Source organism: Meleagris gallopavo, chromosome 11 (assembly GCF_905368555.1).
Source record: "Meleagris gallopavo chromosome 11, MGAL_WU_HG_1.1, whole genome shotgun sequence".
Taxonomy (NCBI): Eukaryota; Metazoa; Chordata; class Aves; order Galliformes; family Phasianidae; genus Meleagris; species Meleagris gallopavo.
This window is the reverse complement of record NC_139414.1, coordinates 5,909,524-5,919,220: the sequence shown is the minus strand read 5'-3', so window position 1 is coordinate 5,919,220 and position 9,697 is coordinate 5,909,524. Positions and strand designations below refer to the sequence as shown.

Sequence of the window (9,697 nt, the reverse complement as noted above, 5' to 3'; positions counted from 1 at the left end):
GATTGACAAACTTTTGGGTTTTTTTTTCTTATGGCATCCTCTTCTACTTTCCCAGAAGAGACTTTGTTGTGATAATTGTGTTATATTAATTTTTACCTGATTGCATCAATATTCTACTTTAGCTTCATGGCTTTATGATGCTATACATAAACTATTACATTGTGGTTCATTTCTATTATGGCTGTTGTTGCTTTATTAACTCCAAAGAGAAGACATGCAGCATATATTCGGCACTTTTTGCACAGAAAGTTTGTGAATGTACTGAACTGCTAGTCTTGGAAGACTGCCTTCTGGTACTCAGCAGCTTGTGGTGTATTTGATTGCAGCTCCTCTAACGGTGTTTCAGGTTTCTCATAATTCAGATTAATAGGAAAGATTAGAAAAATGTGGTTATTCTATGATCTTACTTTCTCAAGTTTACTATTATAAATCATCCAAAGAGCCTGCAGCTGCTGCTGGAAAGGGCAATCTCATCTTTTCCTCTCATCCCCAGGATTGACTGCGCACTACTCTCTTTATGTTGTTGCTAGCAGTAGTTGTGGACATGCAGGTGGCAGAAGGAAGAAAACAAATTAACTTTCAGCTGTATCAGCAACTTGATCTGACTTGCCATATACCAGCAATTGCTAGTGGTGACATGAAAAAAGGCAGGGCAGGCAGATTTGAGTGTGGGTTCAGATGGGTTTAAGTTTCACTTGAAACCACATCTTAAGAAGCAGCATAAAAGGAAGAAAAAAAATCATCTTTTGTGCAGAAATACTGAATCTTGAAAGAGGCTTCTGTTTTGCTTTAATCTTTCTAGCCTATGGACTTCTGCACTCAGCCATCTGTTGCCACCTTCCTGCAATGCAACCTCTCTTCCTTGCTTTCACATCTCACTTTTTTTTTTTTTTTTCAAATCAGTTGTTTGCAAATGAGAAGTATTTTTGTAGTTTGCATATCAATTTTTTTAAAAAAATTTCTTATTATGCTGCTTTATCTAGTATTCTTTTGTACAGTGGAGTGTACTTAGTGAGCAGAAGGAAGTTGCTGGCTGAAAAACTGAGGTTGTACTTGAAATCCTTTTGGTAATACTAATTTGTCATCCCATTGTATTTTTCTTTTCTTTGTAGCTTCTCTTGATCATAGAAGGTAGGTGAACAGCTGCTGCTAGATTATGAATGCTAGTCTGTAGTGTTTTTTTTTCAGTCTCTTAAGCCTTATTTAAATTGTTTATCTATTAGCTTGACTGAAGCTTTCTTTTCACTTAATACCTGAAGTCTGCTGTATGTTTAAAGTGTTTAATATAGCTAGTTAATAATTTTTAGACAATGATCTCTATTGTAGCTGTATTATTCATAATACATGTAGCTGTGTTCCTCAGTTCCAGAACTTTCCTCTGGAAAGTTTATTTTCTTTTTTATTGTTCTTTAATTTTTAATATTCACTTGATATTGAATGCTGTTTTATTTTTTGTTTTCACAATATCCACTTTACTGATGCATTTTGATTTATAGGCCTTCAGCTTTCAGGACAACGTCCTATATTGTCTAATGGACTGCCACAAACTTTCTCTGAATTTTCTTAAGCCTGCAGGTTTTCTTTTCTTAACCACACCATTTGAGACGCAGATGCAGAATCCTTACTTCATATATGAAATACTGTTATCAGCTAACATGATCAGGGCACAATATGGTACATCAGCGTGTATTCTCTGAGAAAACACACACTTCCTAATGGGGAAAGTCTGTGTAAATGATCAGGCAGTTTCTATGACAGTATGGATTTTCACTTTGGTTTTAGCATTTTTTTCCTTACACTGCCACTCAGCGGTCAGTAGTGGTGTGTCTGGAGATTCCAGCTTCAGGAGTCTGAAAACTTGCTATCCAGAATGTTCGGCAGTTTGTTTTAGGAGGTTTTATTTCACGATAGGATCACGCTAGAACTAAGTTTCAGTGTTCAGAGTAAGTCTTATTGCACTGCCAGATGAAAGCTTATTTGACCACAAAGATTTCAGGCAATGTGATTGAATCCTGTGCCAAGGACTTACTGTTCTGCAATAGGGAAACAAGATTGCATTTAGAGAACTGAGAGTCATGAAAGAGCAAAAAGTTTTGCTTCTTTTTTTAATTCTCTTCTTATGAATGTTACATAGGAATCTTGAGAGGTTGTCTAAATTAGATAATTAGATGATTCATCTGCTCTAAAGGCCAGTGAAGGAATGGGAACATCTAGAGGGCAACTCAACCTAGCCTGATGTCATTCCAGTGAAAGGACAATTCTTCATATCCAGAAATGTAACGCAGTATAGAGTTGTGATATTTTAAAATTCAAAAATATTCCAATTACACTTAGATAATCAAATGCATTTGAATGCAAAATCTTACTTACAGGTAATTGAATTATCTCAATTGTAGTGTTTAAGTGATTGGTTTTATTTTTTTTTTTTATTAAAGATGTTGCAAAATGGTGAAAAGTTTTGGTCAAGTAATCATACAGAATATTTTGGTCCTCTTTGTTTTCCAGAACCATTTTATGTTCCGTATGCTTTTTGATATGTAGTGGAGACTTTCCAAGATGTTGCACATCAGGAATAGCAATTCAGTTTTAAAGGAACAGTTGCAAGTGAGGCACTGTACATCACTTCTTTTGGATGAATGAAGAAATTAGCAAGACCTTCTTGGGGTCTGTTCTTGAGCTGCAGATAACTGTGTATACGCTAGTACTTCCTATGAACGTTCTTCAGGCTTTAAGCTCTTTGAGACAGTTGGTCTTGTTGGAATTGCTTACAGAACTGTCAGTAGAAAGGATGATAAAAAGAAGAAGAGAAGATGATACATTGAATTATACAGACAGAGATGCAGAATAGAGGATAGGGAAGGCAGTGCTTGGAGGTGGTGTGTGCCCATCAGTGCTGCTCTGGGCTGCTGCCCATCAGCAGTTAGAATGAAACCCAGTCCCAAGACATCAAGTTAAAGGAATTTTTAAAAGTGTTTTTTTTTTTTTTTTTTTTTTTTTTTTTTTTTAATCCTCTAATAGATAATAAACTGGAAATTTATGTTTTGGAAGAAGGAGATGAAGCAGGTGCAAGCAGATGGTTTGTGGTGATTACCAATAGAAATGTGAGAGAAGAAATGCAAGAGCCAGAAATAAATAAGAAGCTTGAACTACATACTTCTACACTGAAATAAATGAGCTGAATGAGGCTGCAGTTCAGCAAGAGCTTTTCAAAAGCATCTCCAAATCCTGCCATATTCAGCAACAGTGTAGTTTTTCAAAAATGCCAACCTGCAAGTGAACAACACTTACTAGTCTGCTAAATTATGAGTGCTCTTGAAAATCTTACACCATAATAAGGAAGTTCAGAAAGACATTTCAAGGGAGGATGATCTTTAAGGGTTTATGTCCACTTCTTAATCAAGACTGTAAGTGTTCCTTCCATGACAAATTGATTTTCGCAAAGCTTAGGGACAGAATTTAAAAACTTAATAACAATTAAATGTTCTCTTGAATTAGAGCCCCGTTTAGCAGGAGAAAACAGCTGAAGCAGATAAATTCATTGAGAACATCTAGAAATTGTTCTGGGAGCAACATGAGTGGAAATTGGGAAGACGAGCTTAAAGTGATTGACTTAAAATCTAGAAGAAGTGCACTGATTCAGGTTTTTTCTTTACCTTTTCTTGTGCATCATGAATGACTGTTTTAAACAGAGACAAATATATGTATATAGGAAATATACAGGTCCTGAGGACAGTGAACATTGTGCGTTTGTCCTTGGAAAATAAGTTTCTTGAGGCAGGAATAACTAACAGAGTAAGGGAGTAGTAGTACTCTCTATTTAAAACTTTCTTACTTATTAATCACCCAGATCAGTACAAGCTATCTTCTCTCAAAGTTTCACAGTTCATGAAAATGTGAAGTTAGTCATGCAAAATAATTCTGTCACCACTCTGTAACAAATCTTTAAGGTTTATTGAACATATTTGAAAGTATTCCAGGAGAACAGCTGCATAGGATTAATCATTCTCAGGGTAAAAGCTGAATTTTTCAGACGTTTGCATGCACTTCATAGTCTCTCAGAAAAATAGCCTGTTCCTATTTAAAAGCTGAAACGAATCAGCAGTTATTTTTAACATATTTGTTGTCTTGACTAAGCAATCAACTAACAGAAGCCTTTGGCAATCTTTGAGTTGCAACTGAGCCTTTTTGGATACGGGCTTTCATTGAATTCCAGCCCCAGAGCCGCGCCTGCTGATGGATGTCCAGTACCCATGTGCAGTTAGGTTGGGGTCAGATCCTGCTCTTCATTTGGCAGTTGGTGTCTCAAAGCATCCACAGCTGGCTGCTTTCATGGTGCTTATGACCCCCTCACCTGGGGTGGGTGAGGTCATCACAACTTACCTTACACTGATGGCATGAATTTAACAGATGCCTGCAGTCTCCTGGGTTACTGAGTATGTCCAAGTTCATACACATGCCAAAATTAACAGAAGCTGTAATTTATTTTGTATCTCATCTGGTTTTGTTTTCTTTAAGCAAAGGGAAGCAAATAAATAACTTATGATACAAAGAAATTATCTGTTTGGAGAAATTTCATGGTCCGAATCACCTGCTGGTTTACCACATCCAGCCCAGGATGAGAGTTTTGTTATCTTTTTCCATAGTGATAGTTGTATCAGCCTTAGTTGATAGGAATGCTGAAGTCTATGGGGCAAAAGCTTTGATGAAACAGCAGCCTTTGCTTTGTAGAAGCATTTTTCTGCAAATTAGTGATTCCTCCTGATGTTTTAACATCAGCTAGAATTTCCATTTTAAATCTAGAAAATTAATTACCTTTTTTCCTTATAAGAATGGACCTCCTGATTCTGATCTTGCATGTGTTGCTGTTTTTGTGGGAACAACTCCATGAAAAAAACAGATTGGAATGAGAACTTGGAGTGTTTTGGATAATGGGTCTGGACTCTTTTTGTGGACACTTTTTCAGATTTCTGAAGAAGCACAGAGGTCACCAGCCGTCAGGCTGCTCTACTGAATTTTGCAGCAGTAACAGTGAACAGTGAGTGACCCACCAAGGAGAAGACATGCTCATCAGCTGCTGGTGACATGGTCTGTTATTTTGTATTGTAACTAACTTCAAGGGTATTCAAAATAGAAATGTCTTTTTTTTTTTTTTTTTTTTTTTTTTTTTTTCAATACAGGCCAAAACCCTAGAATTTTGGTCTATATCCTTAATTGTTAATTATTGAATGTGATGTACTTTTCCAGCTTACTTCAAAGTTTAGGCAAAAGAAGAATGCATGAATAAGAAAACAGTGTGTGAGCATTGCTCACGTGAGCCTGCTGGACTTTTCTAAGCAGAAACAGCAAGAGAATGGATTCGAATAATTAAATGTCCTGCATGCCATCCCAGTGACTATGGGATTCAGAAACTGCAATGTACCTCGTGCCAGACAGCATCTGCATTTTCAGAGTATTTATCTGGATAAGAGTGATCCAGCTGTCAAATAATGGGTCTGTAGAACAAAAATTTTTCTGTTCTCAAAAATACCTCTGTAGTTAAGTGAGTAACAAGATAAAAATATGTTGCAGGGTAGTTCCAGTGAGTTTTTAGGTTTGGATCCCATGTTTAGATGTATGCTCTTCACTTACCCTTGAATCATGTATCTAAATATTTGAATGTTGTCTAAGATTGAGCCTTTACAATATTAAGGATTCCTGCTCTGTCATTCAAGTTAATAGGAATTCCTTGCCATCTTGTATGACACCTGTACATAAGTATTTTAGAACAAGAGCACTTAGAAATAAATATGTATGTATTTTGCTTATTGCTGTAAAGTCTTTTGTATGACAAAGCACATTTCTGATACAGATAGCACCAGCTGTATTTTCTTTACATAAGTTGTTGCATGTAGATTTTTTGTGAACAAAATTTGGTGCAAGGAGTTGAGGTAGAAATCTCGTGATCCCATGTTTTTTTTTTTTTTTTTTTTTTTTTTTTTTTTTTTTTTTGTACCTTGGGTTATTATTGGAATCTTTGCTTTGTGGCAGGTTTTATTTTCAGAGAGACGAGTGACTGCTGGAAGACAAAGCTGGTTTCACAACACCCAGCTTCTATTTCTCATTTCACCAAAGGCCTTTAATGTGACTTTGGATGAAATACATCATTTCATATGTCCAAAGGTACTTCTGAGCATGTGACCAAATCAGGATCTGTCGTATTTCTACTTCACTTCCTCATCTTTCTCATTTATTGCAAAGAAAGGTTCTGAAGTTGTACAAAATAAATGAATTAAAGGTTTTGCGGTACTCAGAAATTACTGTAAGGGGAATTACATTAGAAAGCCAACTTATCATTCCTTTCTGGACAGCCCTTGACACAGCCAACAATTCCCCTCACTGAGCCATTGTGTGTAGCTAATGAGTCCCCTGTAATGCAGAGCAGTTTGCTTCATTATTTAAAAAATTTAGGGACAACCTTCAGCTGTGGCAGTGTCTCAAGCTCTGCAAGCTGTTATCAACATTAGCAGAATGCCACATTCTTTGCATCCAAAAAAGACACCCCCAAAACCCAACTTTGCCTTTTGATCTGTCCAGCTCCAATGGATTTAGTAAGTGGGTCTCCCACTCACTGTTTTTCAACGTGATGATAAAACCACTGCAGGAGTGGCGATCCAAGAAAATCTTGTCCTTTGCCAAAGCTGTCAGAAGGAGGCTGGGTATTTGTTACTGAGTGAGAGGTGACGTGCTTGTTTTCATACCACATTCCTGATTAAATTCGATGAATGAATTTGAATGATGCCCCAAATATTACCTCAAGCAAGCGCTGTATTCTGTCTCAAAGAATGTTGTAAATCAAACCAAGTGTAAAAATTCAAGAGCCCTTGAGAACACTGTACAAATAATACGGTCATGGCAGGATAGAGTAGCAGTACAGCAGGCGCTTTTCAATATAATAAATATCTTCTGATACCAGTAATGAAGTGAATACTGAAGTGAACTGGGCAAAATTTTCTCTGTTGAACGTTTCAGTTAACATGTGAAACAGTTATCAGCACCATCCTTTGTAAAAATGTGCATGGAAACACTTATGCAACACAAGGTAAAGAACTGTTTCCTACAGACCTTTTAATTATTATGACAAGGAACAGAGTGTTACAATAAAAAAGGGGGAATCAACAAGAGCTGGAGAAGATAGAAAATACTGATAAACTCTTTTATTTCTGTTTCTTTATCTCTTCCAATTGCTTATCATTACTGTTTCCATCTAATGTGGTAACAATTATCCGAGGGTATCTGAGAGTCATGCTTATGACGGTTTGATAAATTGTTAATTTCCATAGTAATGTGCTTCATTTTTCTTCCTCTGTTACAGAGTTAGCTCTGACGGTCTCTGGAGGAATTTGAGAAGTGTGAAGGTTGGAAATGAATCAGTTATGCATCAGCTACATTTCATACTCTTGTCCTGAGAGTAAAGCGGTTATGGACTGGGCTCCCTGTTCCAGAATGACAGGTAATACATATAGCTAAATCACATCAGTGTAGTAAGCTTGCATGAGAATAAAAGTCAAGCATCATGCCTGAAATCTCTGATATATTTGCTGGAGATGCCAAAAACTTCAGCTGGGCTACGATTTTATTTTTTAACAAAAATAAAAGATTAGTTAAAAATTTATTTCTGTCCCTTTGCTGCATTATATTTTTTCATATTCATAAAAACAGGCAAGCAAAGACTATGAACATTGCTGTTTGACAGTGCTAGGAAGTCAAGTTCTAGCAGCAGTATTGTCTCTTTCCTCATGTCAAACTTTGCTGCTGTCAAAATAACAACCTGCACATTTAAATCATTCTGGATCATACTGATGTTCTGTAGGCTCAAGCCCTTGTGAAACAAAGTGAAGAGTTCTTGTTTGTAATGGGCTAAACTTTCTCTGCCGAGTTCATCTGTCAACTGCCACTTACTCTCACAGCTGTTGTTTGAGGAGACTGAATTGCTTGCTGTCTGATTTGTTTTTACCCTTTTGTGACGCAGATGAGTTCACGGCTGTGTGACTTACCTGTGATTTTCCAAATGGCAAGTGCAACACTTCAGTTTGCAATATGAGGTCTAGTGGGCAAGAAGCTTGGTGAAAATGAGCACAATAGCAGCTGCTATTCAGTAGTAGCATTTAGTTTCAAAAGAATACGCAGATTTTGTGTACACCATTTCTTTCTAGTGATGTGTTCCAAATATACAGTGGAGACATCCTGGGAATACTTTTGAAGAGCTCAGTGCAAACCTCACCCCTCCACACATACCCACAGTTGCACAAGGGAAAAGGTATTGTATTTCTTCACCGTTACAAGAAGAAGGGAGAATAAATATTCTGATGCCATTACATAAGCCAGCCTTATAAAGCTTATATAAGCTTTATTCTCTGTGATCCGATGAATGGTGTAAAGTACATTCATGGTGTAAAGTAAATATATAATTAATTAACAAGTATAATTAATCTTTTTTGAGCCTTGGGAATGAGATTTCCTTCTCTCTACCTCGCTGTTTACGCCTCCTTTTTAGGCATAATGCCGTATCACCCAGGCACTCCTGTGAAGGAGTGGGGCTGTGTGTGTCAAAGAGAGTGCTCAGCCTCAGCAAGAGCCAGAGAATCAGGTTGCTGTGAGTTCACTCCATTTGCAGCCATTTAGTCGCTGTTGAATAAATCTCGAATTATGGAGACAATGAGGAATTCTATGGGAGAAAAAAACTCTTTCAGCTGTGCCTCGATTCCTGCAGAGAGCAGGATTTAATGCTTTCAATGGGAAGGTCACCAACTATATTTCCCTAAGTGCATACATCAGCTGGTTTGGAAGATAGCACTTCACTAATTGTTAGTGATTGTCCTCCTTGCAGGACTAGCTATTACATAGAGCTCAGCTTGTTCTCCAGTTTGATCTAATTAGTTCATGTTCATTCTATGCCCTGCTCACCAGTGTGTTAACTTACAGCACTGATTCATTAAAGTCATAATTGGTCATCATATTTATTTAACTACTAAGTTATTTTCCATAATAAGTGAATATACTTAGCTAGTATTGGCAGAAAATTTGTTAATCTAATTAAAAGTAACACACATTTGAGGCTTACAGGCTTAGTAGGAATGTGTAATGAGTTAAGGAGTAAAGTCTTTTAAAGCATACTATTAACCCTGATCACACTCGTTACTACAGTGTAACCTCCTTTTTATCAAATGAAAATATCAAAAATAAACATACCCACAGTTCAGAATTACTAGTCTAGGCAAACTACAACTAACTTCTTTTAACATAGCTAAGAGAAACTTTTAATATTTTATGTCAGTATTGCCCATAGCCTGCTTATTTCTTTGCTTAGTATATAAGAACAGCATTTTCCCTCTTGTTTCTCATGGAGTGCTGGATTTTACTGTCACTTCCATGAAGAAAGGTTATTTTTATTTATTGATACTGAGTACTTTATATAGAAACAGGATATTTATACTTAGTTAAATAAAAACCTTAGATATCTATATCTGTAGAAATAAAATATGCATGCCATGTATGATTACAGTCACTATTTTGATGTGTGTAATATAAACACTGGAGCTTTATACAATGAAGAAAGAAGAATTAAGATATTTAATTTTATTTTGCAGCTTGCACTTTAATTTGTGTGATGAGTTGCTCTTCTCAGAAGGAAAACATTGGAAATCAGATGGCATGGTTC

General features: G+C 36.5%; 1 protein-coding gene across 1 annotated transcript in view; it reads left to right on the top strand.

Moving 5' to 3' along the window:
- The first annotated feature begins 762 nt into the window (after positions 1-762).
- Positions 763-9,697, top strand: part of LOC146543612 (uncharacterized) — a 234,386-nt gene continuing 225,451 nt past the window's right edge. Inside the window, exons 1-2 of the mRNA XM_085233263.1 lie at positions 763-6,159; positions 7,352-7,489. The gene's annotated coding sequence lies outside the window, so the exon portion shown is untranslated. The remainder of the gene's footprint in view (positions 6,160-7,351; positions 7,490-9,697) is intronic.